The 18,330-nt window shown below is 44.0% G+C and overlaps 1 long non-coding RNA gene across 1 annotated transcript; it reads left to right on the top strand.

The window, feature by feature from the left end:
- Positions 1–3,033: 3,033 nt before the first annotated feature.
- On the top strand, positions 3,034–13,525 carry LOC137453735 (uncharacterized). The gene is made up of 3 exons (XR_010990451.1): positions 3,034–3,846; positions 6,778–6,966; positions 13,353–13,525. It is a non-coding gene; the product is annotated as an uncharacterized lncRNA (long non-coding RNA).
- Positions 13,526–18,330: the final 4,805 nt, after the last annotated feature.

Raw genomic sequence — 18,330 nt, 5'->3', positions numbered from 1 at the left:
AATCAGCACCAGAACAAGAGGACACAGTCTCAAGCTGTGCCAGGGGAAGTTTAGGCTGGAGGTGAGGAGAAAGTTCTTCCCAGAAAGAGTAATTGGCCATTGGAATGTGCTGCCCACGGGGGTGGTGGAGTCCCTGTTCACGGAGGTGTTCAAAAAAGAATTGGACATGGCACTTGAAGCCATGGTCTAGTTAGTCATGAGGTGTTGGGGGATAGGTTGGTCTTGATGGTCTCTGAGGTCTTTTCCAACCTTATTGATTCTGTGATTCTAAACTTGAGGTTTCAAATTTGATCTTGTCTGCATGACAGAAAAAAAAATCATCAAAATCAAACAATCAAAAGGTAACACACTAATGAAAAAGCAAATCCAGTCTCCTTTCCCTAAATGGAACATTGATGTATCTGTATTTTGCATATGGAATAAAAATGTTATCCTTCATTTCTGTTTCTGCAACAAAGGTGCACCTGACACAGGGACAAAGAGGAAATCTACTGCAGCTGTCTAATTGGACAGAGTTGTTGCTGAATATCAGCCTGATCTAAATGGAAGTGAAGCATTTTCATCAACCTTTCATCCTTTTGTATTTTTGAGGTTAATCTTCCTTCCTTTGTGTTTCTGCCACCAGGCTGCAGCTAAGAAGACAAGAGGTATAGCTAAACTTGGAGCATCTTTCCAGGTCCAGCTGATAAGAAGGTGGTTTGCTTGAGGCTAGAGCTAAATGACCTATTCATAAGAAATGTTTTACAATTAACTTAATCTTCTCTCTTGTACATCAGTTTGTCCTGAAGAGGCCAGCTTTTATAAATACATCCCTCATCTAATTTCATTTGGTGAATGCTTCAAGAGAAAATAAAGTAACCACATTTGTATTTCTTGGACACTGTCACTCCAAGGCTATTTGCCACTCATTTTGGCATCACTGCTGCAAGTACAAATAAACTGATGGCTTGCCAGGACCACTCTAAAACTTTCCTCTAGGGGCATCAGAGCAGTGATTAGTAACTTTGGAAGTAAGTTTTTGAGTTTGGGTCACTACAGCCAAGATCATTCAAATTTTCCTTTCAACTCCAAACTAGTGGTGGATGATGCACAACCTGTTGTATTTTACATGTGTGTGTGATAGCATACAACACAGCTACAGCAGGGATGCACTCTCCCTGAGAGGGTTGCATTTCTCCCTTTTCCCAACAAACTGCCTAAGCAGAGATGTTAAAACAGTAAGCTGGAGGGACAAAGTGCTCTAGATCACATCCCAGCCTGCCCATACAATCAGATCTGCTGCACAGAGGCAGATTGTCAAGAGCAGAGATCTGAGGATCCTCAACTCTCATCTGAAAGAGTTGTGATATGTGAAGATTTGATGAAAGGTGGCTGCAGCATTCACAAAACTCCGGGTATCATTTAACAGCAGGCATGATATATGTACAACAGGTTGTTTCATACCTGATAAAAATATATACTAATAACTATCAACAGCAAAAATCCTGAAATCAGAATGCAGTGAGTCTTGGTTAGCCATGCTGGCCCATGGATTTCCCCTGTTATCTGCTGAGAGGCTTTGCTGCTTCCTCCCAGTCGCTACTCCTCAGATTAAAAGCCTGAGCTCTCTTAACATATGGCTGCTCCAATTGCAGTGGGTCTCTGGGCTTGTTTCCAACACACTACAACTCCAATTTACCAGAATAGTACTTATAGATGTCCAGCTAAAATGTCCTCTTTTATCAGGGAAAATGCTTTCCCAATGGTACTGTTTGCCATTGAATAGAATTCAAGAATCATTTTGTCTATTATGACTCTTATTTTCATAAAGAATGTTGACATGAAATACTTAATGTGATGTCCTAATTAATGCAAATATACCCAAACCCTTTATTTTCCAGAGAAAATTATGCTACACTGTTACAGTTCCACATTTTGTGGCTGCATATTTTATATACTGTCACCATGGTTACTGTGTCATTAAAGTCTATTCAGAGGGAGTTGGGCATAGCATAGAGCTATCATAGGGAATGATTGCTTCTTTAAAAGAAGCTCTGCAGTTAATTAGTGTGAGTTTGTGTAAATTGGACCAATGGAGAGCATGAGATTTGGAAGAAGTAATTGTAGAGTCTGAAGCAAATGGAAAAAAAATGTATTTGATTTTGAAACTTTCCTTCTGTGTGGCAAGCCTGTTAAACTTTTAATTGTGTAAGGCTGAAGCCACACACTGGCACACTGCTGACAGAATGCAGACAGCCCTTGCTGAGAAGGGAGATGAATGGTCTTAAATGGGAAGTACTTGTGATGGGCAGAAAGCTAGGGAAAAGGCAGGGCATGCCTAGCCTGTTCTGGTTTTGCTTGGTGGCTTGGACATTGTAGAACCAAATTCAGCTACTCGGGAACTTTTCAGGCTGTCTTTTACTTACCAGTTAAGTGTAGGTTTCCTCCTCATGGTGCCCTGTGCATTTGGAGAGTGAGGCACTCTCTTCTCTCATTTAATGCTTAGCATTGTAGTAGCAGATGCAAAGCAGGATCTTGCAATCACACATTTCCTTAATCTTTCTTTAAATGCTGATACTCTCATCAGAAAACAACATATCCACAGCCATGTAGATGCCTATCTGCCTTTGTATTGTATGGGAAGCTGACTATAATGACTGAATAGCCTCCTACTTTGGACACAGCCAATCACTTCCAGCATGCCTCCCATTAACTGCATGATCTGTAGCATCCTTATATGTTAATATGAGTTTCCCCTTTGTCCCTGCAACTCTGTGCTGAGTGAACACAGATGTGTGTTTTGTTTCACCAGGCTTTGAAACATTTGCATTGCCCACTGCCAGCAGCAATTTTGAGTGACTGCACAGAAGTGAGGGTACGTAGGGTGATGGCTGCTAGCAGCAAAGCAGTTAATGAAGTGTCCTTGTCCTGTCTCTACCCCTGTGCTGCCACACACCCTCCATCTGCCAACAGCCAGGGGCAGGGATTGACAGCCCTGCTTTTGGAAAATTTTCTGAGTTTCATTTCATAATATTTGGCAGATATTAGCAACTAACTGCTCCTCATGGACTCAGAAAACCTAACACCGTCCTGATCTGAGCTGATCAGACTCAGCTTTTTGTGTTGCTTGTGTGACACAAGGATACAGCAGGTGTTTTCCCTTTTCTGTAAGGAAGGAAAATCAATAGAGTCTTCTTCAGGTGTAAGGCCCAGCAAAAAACCTCCTGTCCCAATCACTCACCTTTCCCATACTTTGAATCCTAACATAGGGCATGTGGACAGAACCACTTTGGCCCCAGCAGCTTCACAGGACACACTTCTACTGACAAACAAGGCGAGAAACTTAATATGAAATCTTGAGCAGTCACCAACAATGCCTGTCTCCTCATGCTTATCCATTTGGATCCCAAAAGCAGTTCTGCACAGCCTGGTTGTCAGTGCTCAGCATGAGAGTCTTGACCAGAGAACATGCTAAATCTGAGTAATCCCAGTAACCACTGCCAGTTTGACCAGTTGCAGGCTGTTGCAAGCAGCCCTTAGACAAACAGTTGCTGGGGGCGGGGGGGAGAGAAATGCCAAACTGACAGTGCTAAAACCCACTTATTCTTAGTCTAGTGTTTTGGTATGAGCACATCTGTAACAAATAACTAGGCTGCTTTGATTGCAGGACTGTTAATTGAATAAATAAGACCAGTAACACGGCACAAGACTGTGTGCATAAATCTGCTCTCACTAATGTGATCACCAACAGAGCTGCAATTGGGATGTTGCAAACCTTTTCTCCACCAGTGCTGCTGCCTTTTTGTCTGCATCTGTTCACTTATCAAGTTTATCTGCAGGATACCTGAACCCCTACCCTGCCAGGAGGTAGGTAATGGCAGGTATTGCTGCAGTACAACATTGCTATGTAGTTATGCTATGATGAAATATCTAGGCAGCGTGTCAGGAACATTGTATTTACCTTTCTGTGGGGTTTTTTTGCATCATTTTGTGAAAGGTCAAGTATGCCTGTGATGATGTGATGCTATCAGAGGACATTTCAACAACTATTTTGCAGTCAGAGAATTAACACTGGGGGAGACAAGCACTTTTAACTCCAACAGCAGCAGCAGCAGGTGATCCTGCACCTTATTTACACTAGTTCAGCCTCCAGCCTTGGTGAGAAAGTGTGAACATCACCAATATGCTTAGGACAAGCTCTTTTTACCTCTCTTGTGTTGCTCCCTGGCAGAGTATTAGCTGCTTCCTGGCAGTGCAGTGTGGAAATAGTCCATCTCAGTTAAAAGCATTAGGAGCATACATGAGACATACATCTGTGTGGGGGAAAATAGAAAAACTGCCCTCCTAGCAAATGCAGCAAGCACATAATCCTCCACGTGACGGTGGCTTGCAGCAAGCACAGTGCAACAGAACTCTGGGCACTCCACTTGCTGCCTCAGTCTGCTGCCTTTGTTCATGGCTTCTGCTAAATCCACATTACATTTCCCATTAACTTAGTAAATGTTCATTTCACAGAAGCCCTTGCATTTTTCCCCCCCTAACATTTCCAAAAATAAAGCATAACCAGAGGGTTCCTGTTATGTAACATAAATATTTTATTATCTTCCACATTACTGGCTTGCAGGGGAAAAAATAAAATCTAGGCACACTTTCAGCCTTTTTCATTAGATAGCCTTGAAAAATACGGTGTCATATTGTACAAGTTGTCCTTCTGCATGACCATGGAATATTACATTAAGTGTACCTCATCCTTTGCCAAATTGCTGCCTGAAAAGAGAGGGAAAATTAACATCTATACCTTACCACAACCTGCTTTGATTTTGATCCTAAAGTGTATTCTTTCTGGATCACAGGCACTGTTACATATATATGTAAACTATATATAGATAAAAATGGATGGATGGATGGATGGATATGTAAAAATAAATGTGTATATGTATAAATAAATGTGGGGAGATTCAGGCTAGATGTGAGGAGGGGGTTCTTCACCATGAGAGTGGTGAAACCATGGAATGTGTTGTCCAGGGAGGTGGTCGAGGCCCCGTCCCTGGGGGAGTTTAAGAGCAGGCTGGATGAGGCTCTGTCCAGCCTGATCTAGTGTAGGGTGTCCCTGCCCATGGCAGGGGGGTTGGAACTAGATGATCCTTGTGGTCCCTTCCAACCCTGAATGAAACTATGAAACTATGAAACTATATCTAAACCTACCAAATTGTAGGTTTTGCTAGATGCATCATTCCATATCACAGAATAAAATACTACCTTGCAAATCCTGCAGGTCTTGGTCTACCCAGGCTAAGTTCTGTTCCATGGAGAGTTCTGCTGGGGTTTGCCAGGTTGCTGCACAGATATAGCTGCTTGCCTGGACTCCCAGTCTTTGAGTGTATGCAGTGAGCTCCATTGCCATTAGACAATGGCAGAGTGGACATCTCTATGCTTTTATTAATTTGATAGCTCTCAGTTCCAGATTGATCACATAATGTGTGTATGAGCATGCTTGTCTTGAGGCAAGGATGTAGGCTAATCTGGGAGGTTTGAGGAGAGGGAAAGAGGAGGAACTCAGGTACCCAAAGTGCCTTGGCATGAACCTGAACTCTTATTCATGCAGTCAGGCAGATTTAGTGTTTTACAGCTAAAGAAAATGACCTGTGCTCTAATGAACAAACTGCCATCTTTGCAACCTTACCAGGCTTAATAAATACAAGCAAAGGCAACAAGCAGGACACTCTTACCTTTGGCTGCAAGAAACACATATTTGGGAATCAGGCTCTTCCAAAATCACCTTTCTCAAATCTTCTCCAAGTACACTTTGGGCAGCTGCTTTATAGTATTTCCAGTTGCAAGGTAGTCCAGTCCTGTGCCTCTACCTATACATTGAGCAGTTGCAAAAAGTGCTCACACAAGAGCCAAAACACTTCCATCAAGGGCCACTGCAAATCCAGAAGTCCTCAGTGTATCCACATCATCAGCATTCAGCACATGTGCTGCCAGGCTGACCTTCTCCAAAGGGCACAGGGTATTTGGCACATGTGCTGTTTGGTCATATGCAAAAGGCTCAGGAGGCCTCAAACATCAGGGGATGGACTAGGAAAAGCCTGTCTAGGTGAAGGAGGAAGTTTAGGCTTGATCTTAGAAAGAAGTTCCTCACAGAAAGAGAGATTGGCCATTGGAGTGGGCTGCCCAGGGAGGTGGTGGAGTCACCATCAATGGAGGTGTTTAGGAAGAGACCGGATGGGGTGCTTGGTGCCATGGTTTAGTTGATTAGTTGTTGGATGTTAGGTTGGACTGGATGATCTTGGAGGTCTCTTCCAACCTGGTTGATTCTGTGATGCCGCAGTCCAGCCTGGGGAGCCAAAGGGGAAGAGGTTATCACTGCAGAGTCAGCAACATCAAAGGACAGGTAGCAAGTTGTATAAGGAAACATGCATCTTATTAAAACAATTAATGTACATAACAGGGAATCACCCAACACAAGCCCTGTTGCTCAAGCACTATGTGAGGTTGTATCAGCCTGGATAATGAAGCTCTCCATATAGATATCAGGACTATTTAAAGTTTGTGATAACATTTACAGTTGACTTCATTTTTATTTGAATGACATGCCAGAGATACTAGTAATGTTTTGGTATTCATGCCAAAGAAATCTTCTAATATTTACAGACAGACTCTGAACATGCCAGCTGGCTGATGCTGAGAGTTCTCTTCAAAACACAATTATTAGAGTCCTTTACGCAAGCCTCGCTGACGATTTAGCTTTCATTTCCATGGCTTCAACATTAGCAACTATGATTTCTCTTTCAGCCTTCTGTGGAGAGAAGGAAAGCTCTCCCCTCTGTGTTCATACCAGCGTTTGTATGAATCAGCTGGTAAACAAACCTGGATTTAAGAGGTGCATGCCATGTTGTAAACCAGATGCAGCTGAACTCCCAGGAGCGCAGCCAGGAGATTGTGCCGTCCAGGAAACGCAGACAGCAGGCCACCAACCGCAAGGTGATCCTCCAACAAGTTTTGGTTCATGGGCTAGGCAATGCTAGGTCCCATTAAATATTTTCATGGGGGAATGTCATCTGTTGATATTAGATCCAAGGCTGTAGGCATATGGGGGTTGGTCTCTTCTCTCAGGCAACCAGCACCAGAACAAGAGGACACAATCTCAAGCTGTGCCAGGGGAAGTTTAAGCTGGAGGTGAGGAGAAAGTTCTTCCCAGAAAGAGTAATTGGCCTTTGGAACATGCTGCCCAGGGAGGTGGCGGAGTCACTGTCCCTGGAGGTGTTCAAGAGAGGCTTGGATGTGGCACTTGAAGCCATGGTTTAGTTGGGTGTTGGGGGATAGGTTGTATTTGATGATCTCTCAGGTCTTTTCCAACCTTGTTGATTCTATTATTCTATGAATAATGGCATAACTTCTTTCCTTTTGATCCTTTTCACCACCTTTTAGCCTCAAATCCTGTTCCTTCTTTTTTTACAAACCCAAGCATTACCCCTGGATCTGTGTCTGGCTTCCTCACTGTGGTGGGTTGACGTTTCCCCCCCAACATTAACTTTGCCAGATCAACTCAGAAGCAAATGAAGCAAAATCCACACTCTACAATGGAATGCAATAAGTATGTACTAAATATACAGGATTTACAATATTTACACATATTTACAATTAATAAACAGCACAAGGATCCCCCTGGCCAAGGAGCAGGGGAAGCTACTAGCTTCTCCCTCCCTGCCTCCCCCCTTACCCTTCTACACAAAAGGGACAAGAGAAAGGAGCAGAGCAGTTAGACTAAGCCAAGGCCAAAAGCATGTTATCTCTCCTGAGCGAAGCAAAACCAGCCAGAGATCAGAGGAGAAGAGAAAAAGGGAAGAATTGTTGTGATACAGCTCCTCTTATTCTAGATATTTATCCATTGAATTTGTTCAGAATAATCTTTTGTTTTCCTTCTTACATCCAGCAGTGATTTATTTATATTTTTCTACTTTTCTGCTCAAAATCTGTAACTAAACTTTTAAAGGCGTAGCCTAAACCTACCACACTCAGCTATGCTGTGCCACTGTGTGTTTTCTTTTCTCCTGCTCCTCAGCACCCACGCTTCTCCTGCAGAACCACCACCACACATGCTCACATTTTGAACAGACCATGGTTTTGAACGGTGGCACAAGCTTGTGTGGGTTCCTCTCATGCTGGTCAAACCCCCTATTTGTCATGGAAGACAGCTTTAAGAAAGGAAACTGCCTTTTTTGGTCTGTTTGCAATACTGTCACAGTCAACACAGTTGTTGCAAATTAGAATGAAAGCATTATTTGACTTGCTTGCAAACTACCATGTATGATGCTGCTTTAGGAAAGGAGTCATGCAGATGGTGCCTTCACAGGGAATGACAGGTATGGTCCAGTGGGTTAAATCTCCAGACCACATAGTCCTTTAGTGGATTTCCTTTTCTGGATCTTCATGGTACTCTAGATGACTAGTTCCTGCTGCAGTCCTGTAACAGGACTCTATGTATTGCACAGCAAGCACAGTGCCATGAGGTTCAGCTGACCTCACAGGAGTGGGGCCAAGCACTCCCTCCCCATCTGGACCCACATTCACGCTGCCAGTGGAGCTGGAGTGTCCACATTGTCATTAACAACTGCTCAGCTGCAGCTGGGCATAAGGGGGCTTCAACTCCTTCTCACCAAGAAGTGATGTATGTTGTAAGAGGTGTTGCTTGACCTCACACTTAGGATGACAGTGCTGCTTTCAGCAGAGCACAACCAACTGTCTCCTCCTCCCACCCACTCAGAACAGCACAGTAATATAGGCAAATTCTTTTTTCTTGGGGGACGTGAGCAGGCTAATGCTGGTTAGCCCAAAGCAACATTGAGTCACACCTGAGAGCAGCCAGCTTCAGGTGCTTCAGGTCCATCAGGTCCTAGCTAGAGTGCCTCCATGTCTTAGGAAGTGCAGACATGTTGTGTGCATGGTGGCTACTAGCGGTCAAAGGATATGCACCATGGCCCTACAGGCTAGAAAGACTCAGGGGTATGAAAATCAGAGAGTGCAGAGATGGGCATGGGTGACTGATTCCACAGGAGACCAACTTCTGCCAGTGCACATTATGCAACTGATCAGGAGCAACTGATCAGGAGCAAATGGGACACTGCTGTTTTACCTGGATCTGACCTGGCCCCGTGCAATTTGCTTTCTTTTCTTTTGTCCTTGTGTGCCACATAATGTGGATTTCACTTTATCCAACCCTGATGAACTTTTAGGAGGTGTTTACAGTGTTATCAGGACACTGTGCATGGCTCCATTAGCTTGCAAATATTTTTCCAAATGGTTTCAACTTCCTACTTCTGCTGGTTTTGTGGTGGTAGTCAGAATGAATTAACCAGAGTAGCACACCCCAGGTAAATAAGGACAGTCATCTTCAAATCATGGCCTTATGTCCCACATTATGACATTTGTGTGCTTTGCCACATGAAAACAAAAGAGCATCTAACTTGCCTTAATGTTGCTAATGGAAGACAAAATGAGTTCTTTGTGGTTAACTACAAGGTTTGTGACATTTCTGACCAAATCCAGTACAGGACTTCATTTCCACTGTGGTAATGCAGCTGCTAGCAATTGCCTGCATCTAATCAAGCAATAAGTTAACCTTGAATACCAATACAAATAAAAATAATCTATAAACTAAAAGCTCAAACTGACTTTGTTCCCTGAAGATGATAGAATTGAAATAGAATGGAGCAAACCCATCTGAAAATAAAACATTCTGCATTATTCCAGGCATATTGCCACATGTCTTTGATACAGGATTTTCAGACTGCTTATTAACCCTTCCCAGAAAATTGTTTTAAGTAGTAAAAGCTTTAAGTCAAATCTAGCTGTGCTTATTCAGGGTTTAATCGAGCCAGGCCAGCACCCCGCGGGGAGGATGTCATTGGACCTGTGCAGCAGGGAAGAAGAGAAACAAGAGGCTTTCCCTCCTCCTGTGCATGAGCACAGAGGTTAACATAATCCAATTCCTTGTGCTCCAGTAAATGGCAAAAAGGAGACAGGAAAGAGCTGGAGTTGCAGAGTGGGGAGGAGAGAGCAGATTCCCCTTGCCCAAAAGGGAGGCCCAGCTCACTGCATAGATAGAGTGTGGTGCTCACTGGGTTTGCTCCGTGTCTGTGGAAAGAGCTCACCTCTCCTCATTCCCACTCTGCCCCAAACAGTGCTTACAGCCACAGTCCACTATCCCACGTGCAGCAGTGGGAATTCTGACTTAGAAAAGGCTGCAGACTCAGGTCTGCTGAGATTCACAGGATAAGAGTGAAAAGATACATTTAGTCACATTGCCATTTCTTTTCCCAGAACCTCATTTACAGACCAAATATTTCCTGTTCCTTGTCATAAAAATTTGAGGACGTTTTAGATCCTGCACTCTGGTTTGCAAGGACTTACTATGTTACCAGCCTACATCCCTTCAATTACAGAGCAGTTAACACTCAGCCACTGATAATACATTACAGGGTCCATTTTTGTCTCTAGACAGTGACTCCTGCATCTAAATCCTGGTGTCTGAGCTCCTGTTTCAGTCAATGGAGCTCTGAAGCTCAATCTGGGTGCCTGAATATTGGGCTCCAGGGACATTCAATGAAGCACCTGAGACATCTGCCTGGGGCTGGTGGACATGACCCAAAACTTGCACACTATGAGGAGGCAGCCAGGTCTTCTTTAGGTTTCAGAAATGGCATTGGGCACTGCAGCGAGCCTCAATCTGCCTTTCTCATATGCAGTTTTAGAGGATTTGGAGAAAAGCACAGCCTTTGTTAGGCAGCTGCTTCAATTTCCCACCTCTGCCATACTGAATGGAAGAGGAGAATTTCTCTGTTAACCCCCTTGGCAATCAATTTAACACCCTGAAATACAATGTTGTGTGGCCCATTGAACCTCTTCCTTGGAGCCCTACCTGTTGACCTTGCTTTTATTCTCATGTAGAGAGTCTCAACTTTCTCTGGAGCTTTCTGTACTTCTTGTTGCAATTTCATTTCCCAGGCAGCTCCACAGTAAGCCTTGTGCTAAAAACCTAATCTCTGGGATTTATTATAATGCTGTTATCATAGGGGAAATATGAAACTGGAGTTCAAGTTAATTAGAAGCAGAGCAGGATCCTGGGCATTGGTGAGGAATTGTATCCATGTGTGAAGCCAAAGGATCAACAGCTACAAATGAGACTAGGTCTCACAGTCACTTCCCGGTCAGAATGTCCTTCTGTTTGTAATCTTCATTACTAGCCCCTCCACTTGGAATCATAACTGTACACAGAGCTAGCAGAAATGTTTCACTGGAATTTTCCATTTTAGAATCCATTTGATTTTTTTCATGCCTAAGGGTGCTGTGGTTTGGTCAATTCATAGAATCTTGGAATCAAAGAAAGGTTTGGGTTGGAAGGCACCTTAAAGAGTATCTAGTTCTAACCTCCCTGTAACAGCCAGGGACACTTTCCACTAGATCATGTTGCTGAAAACCCCAACCAACCTCACCCTTGAATGATTCCAGGGAGGAGACATCCACAACCTCTCTGGGCAACCTGTTCCAGTGCCTCACCACTCTGACAGTTTAAAGCCTGTCATGTCACTGCATGACTTCGTAAAAAGTCCCTCTCCAGCTTTGTTCATGAACCTCTTTATGTACTGAAAGGCTCTGTCCCCAGAGCCTTCTCTTTTCCAGGCTGAATAAGCCTCAGCTCCCTCAGTGCCCCTTCACAGGAGTTTTGGAATACAATAGAGAGTAGTTTGGCAACCTCATCCCCAGCTCCCTCAGCACCTGTGAGTGTGTCCCATGGGGTCCCATGGACCTGAACACTTTCAGGTTCTTCAGATGGTCACAAACCTGATCTTCACTCACCATGGGCAGTTCTTCCTTCCTGTCCCTGCCATTATTTTCTGTGACTCCAGGAGTGCAGCTGAAGCCCTTGCCAGTGAAGGCTGAGGTAAAGAAGTCATTGAGAACCTCAGCTTTCTCCATGTCACTTGTCACCAGTTCTCCTGTTTCCTTTCTGAGGAGGCTCACACATCTACCAATGAAAATTCGTTTAGAACAATCTTTTGTTTTCCTTTTCTTAAAGGCAGAGCCTGAAACTATCACACCTTCCCTAGTCTTCTTTTTATCATTAATAAACCTATAGAAATCTTTACTGTTCCCCTTGATCTCCCTGGCTAGATTTAATTCTAACTGAGCTCCCCACCCTCTGGGTTCCAGCGAGCAGGAGGGCTGCCGCCTGCAGCTCGGTCTGAGAGCCTCTGCCGGTGTCGCCGGGTTCAAATCGCTAGCGGCTTCTCCGCGAACGCCCCCAGCCATGCCGCCCTCTCAGGCACACTCGGGTCTCCGGGTCGGGTCGCTTCTGCCCCTCTCACTCTCACTCTCGGTCTCCCTGTCTCCGGGAGCCCCCTCTTGTCTTCTAAAGATCTCGGCACAGCGCGGAGCTAGCCGGGGCTGATGCTGTCGCCTCGCAGCTCCCACTCTCTCTCTCTCTCTTTTTTTTAATTAAAAATTAATGAACATGATTTTAATATCCATTCCTTCTCAATAACACTGGTTCCACAGTCAGCCCCTTTTCTCTTTTTCCCCTCAAATCCAGAGCACCTGGGCTCTACTGGAGTCTCCTCCCACCCCAGGTGTGGCCACTTTGCCCTCCCCACCCACTCCCCTATTTAATCCCCACCAGGAGAGGCAGAAGCCCCAACCTGAGCCCATTTGGGCTGGAGGATCCTCCTCTCATCTCTGGTGAGTGCCCATAGTGCACACTGGGTGATGGTGGTGGTGACAACAAAGGCCGGGGGGCCTGGTGGCCCCCCGGTTGTTAGGGCCAGAACTGATGACTACTCCAATATCATCCACGGGTGCTGGCTGGGTCTCCTTACTGGGGCTGAGCTCTTCTGTGTGGCGTCTTGGCTGGTTGAGGGCCTTGCCCCTGGCTTAGGGATGGGTGCAAAACTGGTGGTGGTGGAGCAGGAGCTGTTGAGGCAGTCAGGGAGGATGGTCCCGGTGCAGCTGCCTTTCTGGAAGGATAGTCTGGAGCTGGCTCGCCTGCATTTGTATCTGGTGGGGTAACCACAGCAATGCCCCCAGCTCCTTTCCTTTTATTTTTGTTTAACTAAGCAACTCCTTTACTACAAAGCCAGCACCACTATGCCTAAGTTTACAACAGCATCAAAACTACAGCGCTATCAATAGCCCTGGCTCTGGGGTTTGTCACAGCTCTTTATGAAGGACTATCTCCTGAGCTCCATCCAGCCTCTTTTCCAGCCACAAAAACTACATTCTTTGGCTTCCTCCAGAAATGACGGTCCCAGCCCTCAGGCTCCTTTGTGTTTGTGAACCTCCACAGCTTTCAAAGGTTCTTCCATCTCCTCTAGATGCCAAAACGAAGGCTGAGCATCTCTGAAATGACAGGCTCTGAGCAGCAGCAGTGACATCCCGGACCAGCATCCACAGGGTGGAAGCACCGCCCCGGCCGCTTTGTGCTACCGTCAGCGGCGGCTGAACTCCATCTCTGCACAGTTCTTTCTATATGTAAAGTTCCACAGATTACTGCTGTAATTTCTATTTCCATAGAAATAAATCATGTTTTATGACAATCTGGAGCAGAATAGTGTGGGTTTTTTTCTGATGAATCAAACTTCTTCCTGGCAACCGTATAAGATGATAAAGGACAATTTGTGTTCAGATATTTGAATACACTCTCTCTGCCCTCCCTGTCCCATCCTTTGCCAGAGGTTACCCACCGAGTTTGATCCTGTTCAGTATAAAATGCCCCCAAAGTGGGTGGTACAATAAATGGAGGTAATTGCCTGGTCATGTTTGAGACAGTCTTTTTCACTTCAAGTCACCATAATTTTGGTAGAATCAGGTGTGCACTGCTGACCTGGTCATTGTCTTAGGGAGTTTGCTGTTGGCAGAGGGAAGGTGTATCAGGAAACCCAGTGGTGAACACTTACAGCATAAGCTGCCAAAGGGAAAACTTATTAAGTAGGAATTGTCTGTGCCTGAAGCAGAGAGGCTGTGTCTTACCTGCAGTCTTTTTTTCCCCATTCCATTTGATTTAGTATTATCCTTATAATATGTAATCTTTATTTTAATGCTGCTGAACTCCTGACCCCAATACTTTGTAAAAATGAATTTCACAGCTTAATTATGCATCATGAAAGGCAAGAGATTAAATTTTACTCTTTTTCTTTCAGATAAAAGTGTTCCTGGCTGGCTTGAGTATGCATGAACATCAGGAAATAATTCCTTGAGCAGCCACATCTCAAAATTTATACCAGCACTTGTTACTTGCTATCTTCCAAATTTCACCTCTGTGTTCATTAGAAAGTATCCAGACCCTGCAGCATTTCAGCAGAGACAATGTACCACTGCCCCATGTAGCATCAGTTTGCATCTGCTGAGACTTTTGAAATTGCATCTTTGCTCAGCCTTGACTGAAGTGTTAACTGCTGAGACCTCAGTTTCCTCTAACCTTCTCGCAACTATTGAAACATTGAGAGGTTCAAAAAGAGGTTAGAGAAAAGATAAACCAAACCCATCGAATGAAATTGACAAATTGGGTTTTCAATTGCATTTTCTGTCTGAGTTCCATGTGGTTTGTGGCATAAACAAGTTTTGAGTGACAGATTGTTCTTTCAGTACTGAAAAATCCTCTCCAAAGTTGAGAGGAGGAGGGGAGCGGAAGCTCTGGTAATTCTTATTCAAATCAGTCCATAAGCCATCCAGGGCAGAGGCCTCTTCTGATTGCATTTTTTTGAGTAGCCATATGGACTTCCTCTGGAGAGCTGAGCTTAAGTATGGGCTCTGTTTTCTCTAGTTACTGTGCAGAAGCACACCCTCTCCAGAAAAATCTAAGACCTCAGGTGCAACTGAACTAATGAATTGCACGTAGCAAGGGGCTTTGAGGGGTCTCTTAGGAACACCTTGTTAAAATTCTACCACCAGCCCAGAGGTGGGTGGGATAATATTCCTTGTCTGCTGAGGTTTACTGGATTCCTGCCAAATCAGCCCTGCCAGATATGACTCACCCCTCATGCTCCTAAACACCATCTGAAGGAGAAATTGTTTCCTTCTGTAATTACTCCACTTAGAGTGGACCTGGAGCTTACCATGTACAAATATGATTGATTTATTTTGTGATGTGTTCTTGACCAGCATGGGCAACACAGTGCTTGCAGTGCAGAAGTGTGCACAAGTCCTTTAGTGATGCTAATCATGTTAGCATCTCAAACAGCCTTCAGCCCCAGTGACTCCTTGTTTGGAAGTATTCTGGCAAGAGGATAATTACCCAGAAAGTGATTTCTTTTGTCATTACAAGACTGATTCTGGGGAAATACTCACATCAGGAAAAAACCTTCCATTTAGTCTAGAAGACGTGGACCAGGTGTCCATAGCCCCTCAGAAAGGTAGCAAGTGTATCCATAGAAATGGTGTACCATGAGGCAATGAAGTCCATGCCAGCCTCATCAGAGCACCCGTGTGTGTTTTAACTGGTCAGAAATGCAAGGCAACTGGGATTAGACTAGCCTCAATCAAGATGGCTGAAGTACCTAATTCTTTCCCTTTCTGTGTTGTCAACTCTCTCCTTAAGAGTCTCCCTTCCTGTAAATTCTGACAGGCTGAAACCTAGCTTCAGTTACCCGGGGTTAGTATTGCTAGCTAGACTGCCTCCATTGTGTACTGATGACCTGGAAGAAGGCAGGTTCATACTGGGGATAAAGCTTTTTGGTTCTACAAAACTCTCTGCAGGACTGTCAATATCAAGGAGGAAATATCTGTGCTCAGAAGGCATTTAATAGAATACCAACCATGGGAGGAGCAGAAGCACAAGCAGGAAATTGAGCAAAAGGAAAAATGATAGGTTAAACCCTGGGGTAAGTAAATAGGGTGGAAAGATCTGGAGACTTGGATGCAGACTGGCAAGGAAAGCCCCATTCAGAGAATGGAATTCAGAAACCCAAAGGAGGTGTCTGAGCACCAGATGCTTGGCCTGGGAAGAGCCCAGCAGCCCAGAATAAGAGTGGACAGAGCATTGGACGTAGAAGGAAGGAGGTAGAGAGACCACAAGCTAGTCAGCAGGAACAACATCGAGAACATCGTGTCCAACACCACACTTCCTCTGTGGAGTTAAATACTTCCCTTCTGCCCTGGGACAGGGCACTGGCATGAGTGCTGGAACACTCTGCTGGTCAACAAAACAATTTTGTCCTAGCCAATATGAAATCCAATATTTCATTGTCATTTTTCCTTAGTAGAAAAACAAGTCTATTTTTTGTTAAGGAAGTGGATGGTTTCACCATCAAATGCTTCTATTTTGCCAAGAAAATATTTGTTGCTAGATCATTCCAACCGGAGGTTCTCTCCCCACTGGGGCCCAAGTTGTTACAACAAACATCTATTTGTCAGGCTATGGATTAATTGTATCAGAACTACAAATAAATATAGACCTTCAACTCAGTATTTATCTTGAGAACCAAATCCTCTAACAGAGCCCTTTCCTACAATGCGTCGAGGTTAACCTAGACTAGGATGGACAGCAAAGTACAGCACATGTTACTATAACCTCAATGGCTTTGAATTCCTTGAGTGTCCAGGTGTGTTACCTCTTGAGATACAACTAGGATCTTCCCAGTGATCTAAGAAGATCTGTATTACAAAGTCCTTAATTGGTAAATCAACCTTGAAACAAATCATAACCAAACTGGGGTCAGCAGGTTTTATAGGCTTGTCTAGAAAAAAATGATGTCTGTGGCCAGCCCAGGTGAGAGCCTGGAATCAGCGAGCAGTGCAGGGTGTGCATGAGGAGCAGACTTATGGATCTTATTTGGGATACCTCAAATTTCCTCTCAGTAAAGGAGCATTTGATCCAGTTGCCTGAGTCTTTGCAATAAAATCATGGAATCATAGAATTGTTAGGGTTGGAAGGGACCTCAAGGATCATCTAGCTCCAACCCCCCTGCCATGGGTAGGGACCCCTCACACTAGATCAGGTTGCTCAGAGCCTCATCCAGCCTGGCTGCAAAAACCTCCAGGGATGAGGCTTCTATTGCCTCCCTGGGCAACCTGTTCCAGTCTCTCACCGCTCTCCTGGGGAAGAACTTCTTCCTAACATCTCATCTGAGTCTATCCATTTCTACTTTTTTTCCATTCCCCCTAGTCCTATCACTACCTGATAGGTAGTGTTGCAAGTGATCTGTAGGTCACAATTGTTTTTCAGGTCTATAAATGGACATGGTGCTGCACAGCTTTGAGAGACTCTATGCACATCGTAGCTCACCATGTTTCTTAAGCCTTAGCTGCTGCTGTTTTTAATCAGTGTCCCCTCCATGTGTGTCTATGTCATACTCTATGCATACTGATTTAAAGCTATGCCATATCAGATAAGGGACAAAGAACTTTGGCAAGATCATATGAGATTAAACAACATAGATTAGCTATAGGTTGGCTATTTTGGATAGGTAATGATATCACTGATTTTTGTTCCTTCACTGTGGGCATTAAAAGGAATGCTATTTTTAAAGCATTTCCTCCAAACTGCTGCATTCATTATTGATTTTCTTTCTACAGTTGTTTAAACATCAATATTTTTCTAACCAACCACTTCATGAAAATGCAGTTTACCAGAAGTTATTTTATATCTCAACTGCATAGAAAGGTAAAAAGTTCAGGGAGGAGGGGAAAAAAAAAAAGGCAAATATTTGTGTCCTTGAATGTCTAACCTTTAAGATTTGAATTAGTTAAAATGTCTTTTATCTCTCTCTCCTTTTGTTTTTAATCTGTATTGGTATGAGCAACACAGTCTCAGATTTACTGCAGGATATTTTGGAATTAAGAACAAATAATGAGTGTTTGTTCAAGAGAAGACAGTGTTCAAAATTCATTTTACAACAGCCAAATGTTAACAAAGGTATTTTCTCAAATGGTTGGTTCCTGCCCTTCCTCTGGCTTCAGACTAACCTTTTGCATAAATGTTTTGCTCTGTGTTCTTCTGCACAGCAGAGACATTATTCCTGAAGAGCTTTTTACTCTGTAATCTATAGTTTACATATTGACATTTAGACTTACAAGTCCTAATTAGCACAAATGTTTTTCCTCTGGGAGTTAATATAAATGATAGCAGCAAGGAAAAAAAGTGCTGCTGTGTCTCAGTGTTGCAGTTGCCCTATCACAGAGCTCTCTCAGTAAATCTTTTCATTATGGACAAGCTCTCAGGTTGCTTAATGCTTCCAAGATGCAGTGTTCAGCATCAGAACCCTTCCTCCCAGAACCCCCCCTCACCCTAATAGGAGTTACCACCTGCCCCAGCACTGGCAGCTCAACATGAGATCAGCTTCATCAAAAGATATT

This window comes from Melanerpes formicivorus, unplaced genomic scaffold (genome assembly GCF_026170545.1).
Source record: "Melanerpes formicivorus ecotype bairdi unplaced genomic scaffold, bMelFor1.0.p_v2 SCAF_71, whole genome shotgun sequence".
Taxonomy (NCBI): Eukaryota; Metazoa; Chordata; class Aves; order Piciformes; family Picidae; genus Melanerpes; species Melanerpes formicivorus.
This window is presented reverse-complemented; position numbering and strand designations above follow the sequence as displayed.